Source organism: Narcine bancroftii, chromosome 6 (genome assembly GCF_036971445.1).
Source record: "Narcine bancroftii isolate sNarBan1 chromosome 6, sNarBan1.hap1, whole genome shotgun sequence".
Lineage (NCBI taxonomy): Eukaryota > Metazoa > Chordata > Chondrichthyes > Torpediniformes > Narcinidae > Narcine > Narcine bancroftii.
In genome coordinates this window covers 191,676,702-191,689,619 of record NC_091474.1, presented here as the reverse complement: position 1 = coordinate 191,689,619, position 12,918 = coordinate 191,676,702, and the positions used below count along the sequence as shown (strand labels likewise).

Below are 12,918 nucleotides of genomic sequence, written 5' to 3'. Positions count from 1 at the left end.
ATGAGCAATCAGAGTATACAGGACAGTCTGAGGTCCACCGGAGGACCAGACTTGGAGACTGTTTCACTAAAAAACTTTTGTCTTCCGGCCTGCAAGGAGACATTTTTAAAGGCGATTTTTGTTAACATAGATCCTCTAAACGGACAAGAACCTAAATTAAGAGAGGCATTAGGAAGCGATCCCACAGCAATGGCTGCACAGTTGCCTGCTAAGACCTTTGACCAAGTTATTAGGGAAATTAATCAGGAATTAGAGAAGCAAAATACCAGTAAAGAGGCATTGGAGAAACAAAGAATTCTCCGAAAATGTGTAGATCGCTGGAGGAAGATGGGGTGGTTACCCGGGAGTGCCGAGATGTTCCTGACAGGTGAGGGAAACAAAATTCTAAAGCGTAGGGTCTTAGATAAGCTGGAAGAAACAAAACACAGAAGGGAAATGAAAAGTGCCTGCTTCCGGTTTCCAGCCACGAAGTGTCCGGGTTTGCTCTCTCCCTCCCTCCTTTCCCCCTCCCCCCTCTCTCCCCCTCTCTCTCTTCTCCCCCCCCCCTCATCTCTCACCCACTCCCCCTCCCAATCCCAATCTGTGGCGGTGCTGCCCTGAAATCCCCAGGTGGGGCAGGGCAGAGAAATACAATTTGGTTTTAATTTTGTTCCCACACTTCCAGCTCCGCATCAAATGGGATCCTGTTTTATCCTCTCTCCCTCCCTCTTTCCCGCACCCCCACCATTGTGGGATCAGGGCAGACGTTGTGGGCTGACATATAGCTCACTCGAGGTGGGAGGGAAGGAAGGAGTGGTGGTTCCCAGTGGTGGGAGACCCAATCTGATCCAGACCAGTGATCACAGGACATGATCTGGTTTTACGGAAACTTGTCAGGGCAGTCATGCTTCCCCGGGCTCTAAGCCTAATTAAGGTGGCAGGCCATTCCCTACAAAACACAAAGGAAGGGAAAGGAAACACGGCGGCTGACAGAGCAACCAAACAAGTTACTGGATATCAAGAACCTAAACAGGGTATGATTCTGAGGTCCCATGGCAAAAAAAAGAGGAATTAGAGAGAAGAGAAAATAGTAGTAAGTTGAGTGACCAAAAGGAGAAGGAGGGAGAGGGACCCCCACCAAATATTGAACACCTGATAGAAATATAGGAAAAAGCTAGCCTAAGTGAGAAAGAGGAATGGATGAAACGAGGTGCTACATGACAGGAGATCATCTATGACAATCGGACAGTACATGTCTGGCGCTCCCCAATAGGTACGATAGTTGCCCCCCGCCAATTACTTCCGCTATTATTTGAAGAAGCACATGGGCCGACTCACATTAGCGCCACCAAAACTTATAATACGCTTAAACAACATTGGTGGAATCCCCACTTATGCGAGCACATTGACAACTTTAGAGCTGAATGTACTATCTGCAATGGGCATAACCAAAGGATCACTTACCCCACCCGCTTTTACGATTTCCAGTACCGACAGCCCCATGGAAAGAGATCTATATTGACTATACAGATATGGGTACTGACCTTAGGACAAAGGAAGGATACCAATATCTCTTAGTGGCGGTAGATAGGTTCTCACGGTGGGTGGAGGCTATCTCAACGAAGAGGGAGGATGCGGATAGTATAATAGGCTGGCTGGCGTGAGAGTTGATACCCCGCTATGGGATCCCCAGCAGAATATGCTCTGATAATGGATCCCACTTTAAGAATGAGCTGATCCGACAGGTTGAAGAATACTTATAGATCAAACACCGTTTCGGTAGTGTCTATAGGCCTGAGAGCATGGGGCTAGTAGTAAGGGCAAACAGGACGATAAAATCCAAATTAGGTAAGGTTTTGGGTGGGACCAGGTTGAATTGGGTCGAGGCATTGCCATTAGTACTGATGTCTATGCGACAAGAGAAGGCCAAAGATACTTTCCTGTCACCACACGAGATTCTAACGGGTTGACCCATGCCCAGTCCAAAGACTGATCCAGCCTGGGTAAAGAATTGGGAAGAAAGGGAAGTGGAACTGGACCATTATATGCAGATGCTGGGTAATATGGTTGCTTTAGTTTCACAACAGGTGGTGAATGCAAATAAGGAGAACCCGGACACTAAAGGAGTTCCAGTGAAGGAGGGAGACTTGGTGTATATCCGTAAACCAGGGAAGGTACATTGGACTGAAATTAGATGGACTGGACCATACACTGTTACCGCCGTGACAGATAGGTCGGTAAGAATTGACAAACCAGGGGTTAATAATTGGCATCATTTTGCCTTTTGCTCCAAGGCAAAACAACAAGTAGCGAGTATTGGAAAATATGATGAGACTCATGTGGACAATGCCGAGGGCCCTATGGGCATTCCTGCTGATGGGTTGCCAAACAAGCCAACAGAGTAGTTCCGATCCATACGGGGCCAAAATTATTCTGAAGATAGATAAAGACAAGGATAGCACCTTCCAGTTCGATCTATGCTGCACTTCTATCTCTAATAACGCAGGGCCAGATGGATCACTCACTAAGGGGCTGACAAAACTTAAGGCATTGGCGAAGGAATTAAAAGCCCAATCTGGAGTCTCTAACCCTGTTTTGTCCTGGTTACATGGAGTGTTTGGGAAATGGGGCACAATGTTGGGACAACTTTTCCTAGGATTGTTCATTTCTGTATCCATTTTTATCACTTGTGCCTGTTGTTGTATTCCATGCATTCGAACGCTGGTCACGAGGACCATTGAGAAAGCCTTTGCCAACCGCGATGAGCTGCCTCCAAAATACCAAGCTCTACAAGCTACGGAGCGGGACTATCTCACGTCACAGGAGGCGTCAAAAAATGCTGAGATCGATCCGGAGTCTGATGGAGAATGTGACGGGGAGGAGGGATTATAAAATAGATTGTAGCACAAATGTTAACTTTTATCTTAACTAATTACAAATGCTTAGAAGGGATAGCCAGTTATTTGCTTGGGGGCAAACGGGGAGGAAACTTGTAAACGGGCAATGGGATCGGGGAAACGGATGGGGGGTATACGCTAAAGAGGGTTGGGGGGAGCCCTCACCCACCAGCCGAAAAACCCCGTGAACAGAACCTGTATAGAGCTTGGCAATAATAGGCGAACTAATGTAACACGGTGGTAGCATAGTGAGGGCAAGATTGTCCTCTAAAGAGGACAAAGGAGGGATTGTAAGGTAAAAACATCATGAGATGGGACTGGAGAAGGAGTCACCCAGTACTAAGGAGTAACAGGATGCAGGTGTGACCTTGCATGCTCAAGATACGTTTGGCACTAACAAGCTGATGAGCAGCAGACTAACAGAGAAGGGTAGCAACAGCTTATTCATTGGACAGTGTAATGGTATGATCATTTACTAAGTGTGTGTCCTGAGGTATAAAAAAACACCACTTGCTGATATCGTTAGAATGAGCCTTCTCCAACTAACACTGTTTGTTGCAAGTGTTACAATCCGGTAATAAAGAACCTTGATTTCGACTCAGTCTGGCATCTGACTCACTCATTCTCGAACAAAGCAGACCTAAAGAAAGGGCAATAGCCCAATCAGCTGTCTTGGGGGAAATTCAGCCTGTCTTGTACAGAACCTCTTTCCATTTGGAAAACAATTGTTGTAATCTCTCTTTCTCTCTTTGGCTTGGCTTCGCAGACGAAGATTTATGGAGGGGTAAATGTCCACAACAGCTGCAGGCTCGTTTGTGGCTGACAAGTCCGATGTGACACAGGCAGACGCGGTTGCAGGGGAAAATTGGTTGGTTGGGGTTGTGTGTTGGGTTTTTCCTCCTTTGTCTTTTGTCAGTGGTCTTCTTCAAAGGAGGTTGCTGCCCGCTGAACTGTGAGGCGCCAAGATGCACGGTTTGAGGCGATATCAGCCCACTGGCGGTGGTCAATGTGGCAGGCACCAAGAGATTTCTTTAGGCAGTCCTTGTACCTCTTCTTTCGTGCACCTCTGTCACGGTGGCCAGTGGAGAGCTCGCCATATAACATGATCTTGGGAAGGCGATGATCCTCCATACAGCATAGAACAGGCCAGTTTGGCCCTACTAGTCCATGCTGGAACAAATCCCCACCCTCCTAGTCCCACTGACCAGCACCTGATCCTCTCCCCGCCCATCCGCTCCCCGCCCATCCGCTCCCCGCCCATCCGCTCCCCGCCCATCCGCTCCCCGCCCATCCGCTCCCCGCCCATCCGCTCCCCGCCCATCCGCTCCCCGCCCATCCGCTCCCCGCCCATCCGCTCCCCGCCCATCCGCTCCCCGCCCATCCGCTCCCCGCCCATCCGCTCCCCGCCCATCCGCTCCCCGCCCATCCGCTCCCCGCCCATCCGCTCCCCGCCCATCCGCTCCCCGCCCATCCGCTCCCCGCCCATCCGCTCCCCGCCCATCCGCTCCCCGCCCATCCGCTCCCCGCCCATCCGCTCCCCGCCCATCCGCTCCCCGCCCATCCGCTCCCCGCCCATCCGCTCCCCGCCCATCCGCTCCCCGCCCATCCGCTCCCCGCCCATCCGCTCCCCGCCCATCCGCTCCCCGCCCATCCGCTCCCCGCCCATCCGCTCCCCGCCCATCCGCTCCCCGCCCATCCGCTCCCCGCCCATCCGCTCCCCGCCCATCCGCTCCCCGCCCATCCGCTCCCCGCCCATCCGCTCCCCGCCCATCCGCTCCCCGCCCATCCGCTCCCCGCCCATCCGCTCCCCGCCCATCCGCTCCCCGCCCATCCGCTCCCCGCCCATCCGCTCCCCGCCCATCCGCTCCCCGCCCATCCGCTCCCCGCCCATCCGCTCCCCGCCCATCCGCTCCCCGCCCATCCGCTCCCCGCCCATCCGCTCCCCGCCCATCCGCTCCCCGCCCATCCGCTCCCCGCCCATCCGCTCCCCGCCCATCCGCTCCCCGCCCATCCGCTCCCCGCCCATCCGCTCCCCGCCCATCCGCTCCCCGCCCATCCGCTCCCCGCCCATCCGCTCCCCGCCCATCCGCTCCCCGCCCATCCGCTCCCCGCCCATCCGCTCCCCGCCCATCCGCTCCCCGCCCATCCGCTCCCCGCCCATCCGCTCCCCGCCCATCCGCTCCCCGCCCATCCGCTCCCCGCCCATCCGCTCCCCGCCCATCCGCTCCCCGCCCATCCGCTCCCCGCCCATCCGCTCCCCGCCCATCCGCTCCCCGCCCATCCGCTCCCCGCCCATCCGCTCCCCGCCCATCCGCTCCCCGCCCATCCGCTCCCCGCCCATCCGCTCCCCGCCCATCCGCTCCCCGCCCATCCGCTCCCCGCCCATCCGCTCCCCGCCCATCCGCTCCCCGCCCATCCGCTCCCCGCCCATCCGCTCCCCGCCCATCCGCTCCCCGCCCATCCGCTCCCCGCCCATCCGCTCCCCGCCCATCCGCTCCCCGCCCATCCGCTCCCCGCCCATCCGCTCCCCGCCCATCCGCTCCCCGCCCATCCGCTCCCCGCCCATCCGCTCCCCGCCCATCCGCTCCCCGCCCATCCGCTCCCCGCCCATCCGCTCCCCGCCCATCCGCTCCCCGCCCATCCGCTCCCCGCCCATCCGCTCCCCGCCCATCCGCTCCCCGCCCATCCGCTCCCCGCCCATCCGCTCCCCGCCCATCCGCTCCCCGCCCATCCGCTCCCCGCCCATCCGCTCCCCGCCCATCCGCTCCCCGCCCATCCGCTCCCCGCCCATCCGCTCCCCGCCCATCCGCTCCCCGCCCATCCGCTCCCCGCCCATCCGCTCCCCGCCCATCCGCTCCCCGCCCATCCGCTCCCCGCCCATCCGCTCCCCGCCCATCCGCTCCCCGCCCATCCGCTCCCCGCCCATCCGCTCCCCGCCCATCCGCTCCCCGCCCATCCGCTCCCCGCCCATCCGCTCCCCGCCCATCCGCTCCCCGCCCATCCGCTCCCCGCCCATCCGCTCCCCGCCCATCCGCTCCCCGCCCATCCGCTCCCCGCCCATCCGCTCCCCGCCCATCCGCTCCCCGCCCATCCGCTCCCCGCCCATCCGCTCCCCGCCCATCCGCTCCCCGCCCATCCGCTCCCCGCCCATCCGCTCCCCGCCCATCCGCTCCCCGCCCATCCGCTCCCCGCCCATCCGCTCCCCGCCCATCCGCTCCCCGCCCATCCGCTCCCCGCCCATCCGCTCCCCGCCCATCCGCTCCCCGCCCATCCGCTCCCCGCCCATCCGCTCCCCGCCCATCCGCTCCCCGCCCATCCGCTCCCCGCCCATCCGCTCCCCGCCCATCCGCTCCCCGCCCATCCGCTCCCCGCCCATCCGCTCCCCGCCCATCCGCTCCCCGCCCATCCGCTCCCCGCCCATCCGCTCCCCGCCCATCCGCTCCCCGCCCATCCGCTCCCCGCCCATCCGCTCCCCGCCCATCCGCTCCCCGCCCATCCGCTCCCCGCCCATCCGCTCCCCGCCCATCCGCTCCCCGCCCATCCGCTCCCCGCCCATCCGCTCCCCGCCCATCCGCTCCCCGCCCATCCGCTCCCCGCCCATCCGCTCCCCGCCCATCCGCTCCCCGCCCATCCGCTCCCCGCCCATCCGCTCCCCGCCCATCCGCTCCCCGCCCATCCGCTCCCCGCCCATCCGCTCCCCGCCCATCCGCTCCCCGCCCATCCGCTCCCCGCCCATCCGCTCCCCGCCCATCCGCTCCCCGCCCATCCGCTCCCCGCCCATCCGCTCCCCGCCCATCCGCTCCCCGCCCATCCGCTCCCCGCCCATCCGCTCCCCGCCCATCCGCTCCCCGCCCATCCGCTCCCCGCCCATCCGCTCCCCGCCCATCCGCTCCCCGCCCATCCGCTCCCCGCCCATCCGCTCCCCGCCCATCCGCTCCCCGCCCATCCGCTCCCCGCCCATCCGCTCCCCGCCCATCCGCTCCCCGCCCATCCGCTCCCCGCCCATCCGCTCCCCGCCCATCCGCTCCCCGCCCATCCGCTCCCCGCCCATCCGCTCCCCGCCCATCCGCTCCCCGCCCATCCGCTCCCCGCCCATCCGCTCCCCGCCCATCCGCTCCCCGCCCATCCGCTCCCCGCCCATCCGCTCCCCGCCCTTCCGCTCCCCGCCCTTCCGCTCCCCGCCCATCCGCTCCCCGCCCATCCGCTCCCCGCCCATCCGCTCCCCGCCCATCCGCTCCCCGCCATGTAATTATCCAGTCTTTCCTTAAATGTAAATAATGTCCCTGCTTCAACCATCTCTGCCAGAAGCTTATTCCACATCCTAACCACCCTTTGCGTGAACCAAGAGGACAAGGTTTAATCAAATGGTGAAAAACTAAATACAACTGCCATTATTAAGAATAAAAAATTTAAAAAAAAACATTGCAAGCACAATTTCTCTCTATTTCAACAGCCTAAACTGAAGCATGTTTGTGGCAATTCAACTCTTTTGCAAGAGAGGTAGTATGATATCTCTAGAATCAGTAGCACCAGGCTCTTTTGAAGGCTTTTCATTTATTTCTTAACTGTATCTGCTGGTCTTCAAACAAGGTTGATCACTGAAGCCACTGACGATCATTTGTCTGAAAATTCTATCAATGAATCTGCTTCAGACAAATTTGGAGACAAGGAACTGAAAAGATTTCAGGGAAGAGAAATTCACTGCAAATTGTTATTTACCTACCACCGGAATGGATGGCTTTTGGGTGATGAGAGCCAATTTGACAACCCAAGTCACTTCCGCATATAGTGAAGTCCCGTGTGGATACGGGGAGAATGTCTTTTCAGGCAGCACCAAATTTGAACCCAATTTGCTAGTGCTGCAATAGCATTAGCCTTGTTGCCCTTTAATTTTATTTGGAGATACACCATGTTAACTGGCCTCTCTGGGCCACTCTTATTTCATTTGGTGCAATGTATTAAATTGTTAGCATATTTTTGCTCATTTATTTATTCTATTTAAACTTAAATATTGACACTTTTTAAATTCAATTATTAACTTAATAGCATTTGAAGGTTTTCAATATTTGTGATTGGTATGGCCTGTAATAGCCAATGAATCTGGAGACCTGGCAAAAATGGCTGTCAAGTATTTCTGGGCACTTGCCTTGGAATTTACAGAATAACGACATGCACTGTACAGTCAGCATCTGGGTTTGGGAACTTATTCCACAAAGTACTCAGGAACAAAGAACCAGACAGACAACTCATGAACTGGTGGCTCATCCAGAAACTAACAGAGACAGCAGATGCTGGAAAACTGGAGAAGCTCACAAAATGCTGGAGTAACTCAATGGATCAGGCAGTGTCCAGCAGGTTCCTGGTGAAGGGTTATGGCCCAATTCGCTGAGTGTCTACTGCTTTCCACAGATCTGCCTGACTCACTGAATTCCTTAAGCATTTTGTGTGCTGCTCTGAATATTAATTAACCAGAATATGTGAATGAAAGGTGGAAATGGAATTTTTTTTTAATATAGTGAGTGCAATAGGTGACTTGCCCCTCACTGAAGTGGAAGCAGAATTGCTCCACAGGCATTTGGTGCACTGTACATCGCTGCTCTACCTGATGTCAGCTCAGGGTTTGGTTTTGATTTTCATTGTGAGTAAACCAGCTTGACTATTGCCTCATTTTTGCATTAATAGGAGTTATTCAGCCAACAAAGTGTGTGAAAATTGGCACTGAGAAATGGTGAAATTCTGTCTCTTTGGTTTGGCTTGCATTCTGGTAGTTGATTCCTGCTGACTGTCATTCCCACAATTCCTGTGCCATGTCGTGGGCAGCTATAGGAACCTCTTGAGAGTGTCAGGCCTCAGCAGGGTACTTAACTGCTTGATGGAAGATATTTGGGGTTGGACTGAAAGGCAATTAGGCAGATTACAATAAAAAGTGGAAAATATCTGCTCCTAAAGACATTATCACATTTTCATTCTCTCCTCATTAACTGGCATACCGCTGTCAAATGTTTTGTTTCCCCCATACTGGTTGCTCTATTTCAAGATATTCATTTTAACTTTGTACAAAAATACAGTCAGGAAATCAATGCAGAAAACCAAATGATAGGTTAGATTTCTTTAATTTGTCCCAGTTAATCCAATATAATTAGTTTCTTTGCCTGCCACGCAATAGAAGAGAAGCGTCCATCTCTTCATCAACTTTACTTTAATTTCAAGCTGCAATGCCCCTCCATGAAATTAAAGACATTTAGTCACTAAATAATTGCTTTTGGAATCTGTTTGAAGCTATATCAGGACTGCAAATCATACATTTTCTTTCCCTTAAATTGCTGGCCATTTCTGATAGTTTTCTCCTTTCCTTCCATGAAGACAAAACAGCATAAGAAAAATTAATATCACTTGTAATGAAAATAGGCCTCAGACTTTGTTGCGTAAAGGTAGAAGTTCCTTGAGAGATTGATTTTGCAGAGGATTTTCCCAAACTGTTGACAAGTTGTAGAAGTCTAAGCAGTATCTGACAATAATAGTTACTAGAAGACAATTGCCAAATGCCATCCATTTTCCCAGGGCACTGGTCCTCTTTAGATTTTAGCCATTTGAAGTTGCCTTTCACTAAGGTGCTTTAAGCTATTGCAAAGCTGGGCATTTTAACATATTCAACGCAATAGACAGAAAGAAGTAAAAAGCACACCGACACCCATCACTTTCATCAAAGTCTTGGAGTCCGATAATATAGTAAGGCATTTGTTAAATAGGGAAACTTGCAAAAGTAAAATTAGAAAATAAATCCAGATAGAAAGGAGGACAAAATGCTCAGCAAGCCAATATTTAAAGCATGTAATTAGTTTTATTTTTATTTCAGATGGTGCATTAGTTCAATAATGTTAATATTAGAGCAATCAGATGGCTAATAACATTAATTTGTGAACTGAAAACTTTACCATAGAGGCTAACATTAACCTTTTGGGCACCAATTTGTTGCTGCAGGCTTAAGACAAATGGCAAGGACAGCGGGGACTGCTTTCAACACCTACAAGATAAAGCAATGCATACTCTGCCCTGCACTGAAGGATAGACAGAGTGGAGGATAAATTCAAAGCCCATAAAAACATGTACAGTCGTGGTGATGTGTGTTTAACTGACAATAGTTAAATGGAATGCAGGCAACCTGCCAACTTCATGCTGATTGCGTAGTTAAATTAATTCAATATGTAGTCAGCCCTAACCACAATAGTAATCAACAGGATGGCAATATCTTTATAGAGATAGGTACGAGGCAATTTAGATTAGCCAGTTCCCAACAAAGGTGAGCTGCGTCTCCAAGGATTTTCACCTTGAAAAGATGGGACTTCATTTTCATCAGGATTGTGTGGTGGTCATTTCTACCAGTGGTACCATGTATAGGTGCATCTGCCACAGATTTGTGTGGATAAAGTAGATTATCCCTCATAATTTTGACCTAAAATGGAAGCTCTGCCAATAGGGTCCAGACTCCCCTAACTGGTACTTGGCTGCCAAGGCTCCCTTGATGAGAGACACTGAAGTTCCCGCCTTGAGTCCAATCTGTGCCCATTCTATTTTTGATGCTTTTAGTTAAAGAACAATGCTTCATCAGCTGTGGGAGGACTGTAGATGGAAATCAAGAGAATGTTTTGTAGCGTCTTGCGTTAATGTGGAAAAATCACAGGACAAATTTATCTTGCCAGTTTGCAACTGTGCTGGTGGGTCAAGACGTGCAGGCATGGTGATGCTGGAACCTGATATATCTACAAGGTAGATTCTATGAGCATGACTCATAGGGAGCTCCAGACAGCTCTCCAGATGTAGGCAGATGCTTCTAAGTGCTGTGAGGGGTACTTCGCAAGATTGGCTGATCTAGTTGTAACTTTATAATGTCTGAATTTGTGGTCTAGATTGATGTTTGATAGTTTGTCCAACTTTATTCTTTGTCCTATGTGCTGGAGGAACTCGCCAGGATGAGTAGCATCAGTGAGAGAAAAAGAATGGTTAATGTTTCAAGTCAAGAGTCCTTCATGGACACTGAAATATCAACCACGTTCTTCTCCTGCTGATGGCGCTCGACCTGCCGAGTTCCTCCAGCTTTTTGCTCCAGGTTCAAGGATATGCAGTGTCCCTTGCTGCTTTATTCTTTCTCCATTTGAACATCATGACATTGGCACAACTGATGGGATGAATGGTGGTCAAAATCTGTTTGGGTGCAAAATGAAATGACAGGTGCATGTGTAGACTTGCCAGAAATGGAAGAGTCCATCATCAACAATGCAGAATATGGATTAAATAAAAATTGGGATTGAATCCAAGATGGCTCTTGAAAGCTACCCCTGTAAACAGTCTCGATAAAGGTTCTGCCCACAACTTCAACTGATCATTTCTACCCATGGATGCAGTCTGACCTGCTAAGTTCTTCCAGCAGCTCATTGCTTCCTCAATATTTCAGCATCTGCATTTTTTTTTGTTTCTCTATGTAAACATGCATTGTTCATTCCAAATCCCCAGGTCATATTGTTGTGGTTTTGGAATCACACACAGATCTAATTGAATAAAGATGGTAAATTTCTTTCCCTAGGAGATATTAGTGACCCAGTCTGTTTTTAATGATAACCATTGGCTTCCTGTACTGGCTCTTCTGATGCGTGTTTTTTTAAAATTTCAGATTTATTTCATTTTGTTGCATTTTTTCCACATTGAAGGATATTGAGTCTCTCAGAACAATCCTATCATCCCATTCCCTTGCACCCTATTTTCTGCATGCCCGTCAATTCAACCCTGATCCTCCTCCCATCCACCAACACCTGCAGGTAATCAGCCAAGCAAAACATCTTTGTGGTGGAGAGGAAACTCGATCACTGGAGGGGTATACATTCAGTTATAGGGGAGATGTGCAAACTCCACAAGGACATCTTCAGAGATTAGGATTGAACTTGGATCACCTCATCTGTGAGACAGCAGTACTACCTAGTAAGCCGTACAAGTTGTAAGGTAAAACATCATGAGATGGGAATGTGTAGGGAGTTACCCTGTACAGGGCAGTAACAAGAAGGGGAGGTGTCCTTGTACTCCTGTTAGGTAAAACATCATGAGATGGGACCGGAGAAGGAGTCACCAAGTACTAAGGAGTAACAGAATGCATCCTTGTACTTACAAGATAAGAGAGACATTGATGGATTGAGAGGCAGGAAGCTAGCAGGGAAAGGATAGCAACAGTTTTAGTCATTGGACAAGTAATGATATGATGATGTTCTAAACATGTATCCAAGGGTATAAAAAATCACCATTTTGCTGATAACGGCAGAATGCATTCTCCGACTAACTTTGTTAGTCGCAAGTGTTACAATCCGGTAATAAAGAACAAAGAACCCTGATTTCGACTCAGTCTGGTGTTTGTCTCACTCATTCATGAACAATGCAGACCTAACAAAGTAGAGCATGATTGTTCTGTCCTGAGCACTGTGGAAGTGCATATGCCAAGCCTGCTTTACTTCTAACATTCTTTATCTTGTGTTCACCCCAGGCTTGCTGTGATTAATGATGAGCTTCTCCGACTACCCAACCAATGCAGTCATGTGCATTCACTTGACATCAATTTAACCAGTCATGTGTATTCACTTGACATTTTCAATGACTTTGTTTCTTTCAATGAATGTGGTTTTTAGTCATCTTCAGAGTGTAGAGTAGGTGTGCTCAGTGGAGTTCCTCACCTCTAATAAACTCCAATACAGAACATCCATAGGCATGGAATAAGTAAGAGGAGGTCAAATAAAGGGATATGCAGTGGGTTTTTTTTTTAAGGACACTTTGTTGACTGTCTTTGCAACTTTCTACAAACAGTGTAGTTGATCAGAAAATTGTTGAAAGGATGACATCTCTAAAGCAACAAAATAATTACTTGGAGGCAGAATAAAAACCAGAAAGCACATGTACAATTGCAATTACAAGATCAGTTATGACCTCTGGTGGTTCCTGTCATTGTTTTGCTGGACTTCTTTCTGCTAATCATTCAGGGTAAAAGAGAGCATTAGTTCACATT

The 12,918-nt window shown here is 51.5% G+C and overlaps 1 long non-coding RNA gene across 1 annotated transcript; it reads left to right on the top strand.

Moving 5' to 3' along the window:
* The first annotated feature begins 3,069 nt into the window (after positions 1 to 3,069).
* Positions 3,070 to 12,253, top strand: LOC138737698 (uncharacterized). Its single transcript, XR_011341159.1, has 2 exons — positions 3,070 to 3,171; positions 11,871 to 12,253. It is a non-coding gene; the product is annotated as an uncharacterized lncRNA (long non-coding RNA).
* Positions 12,254 to 12,918: the final 665 nt, after the last annotated feature.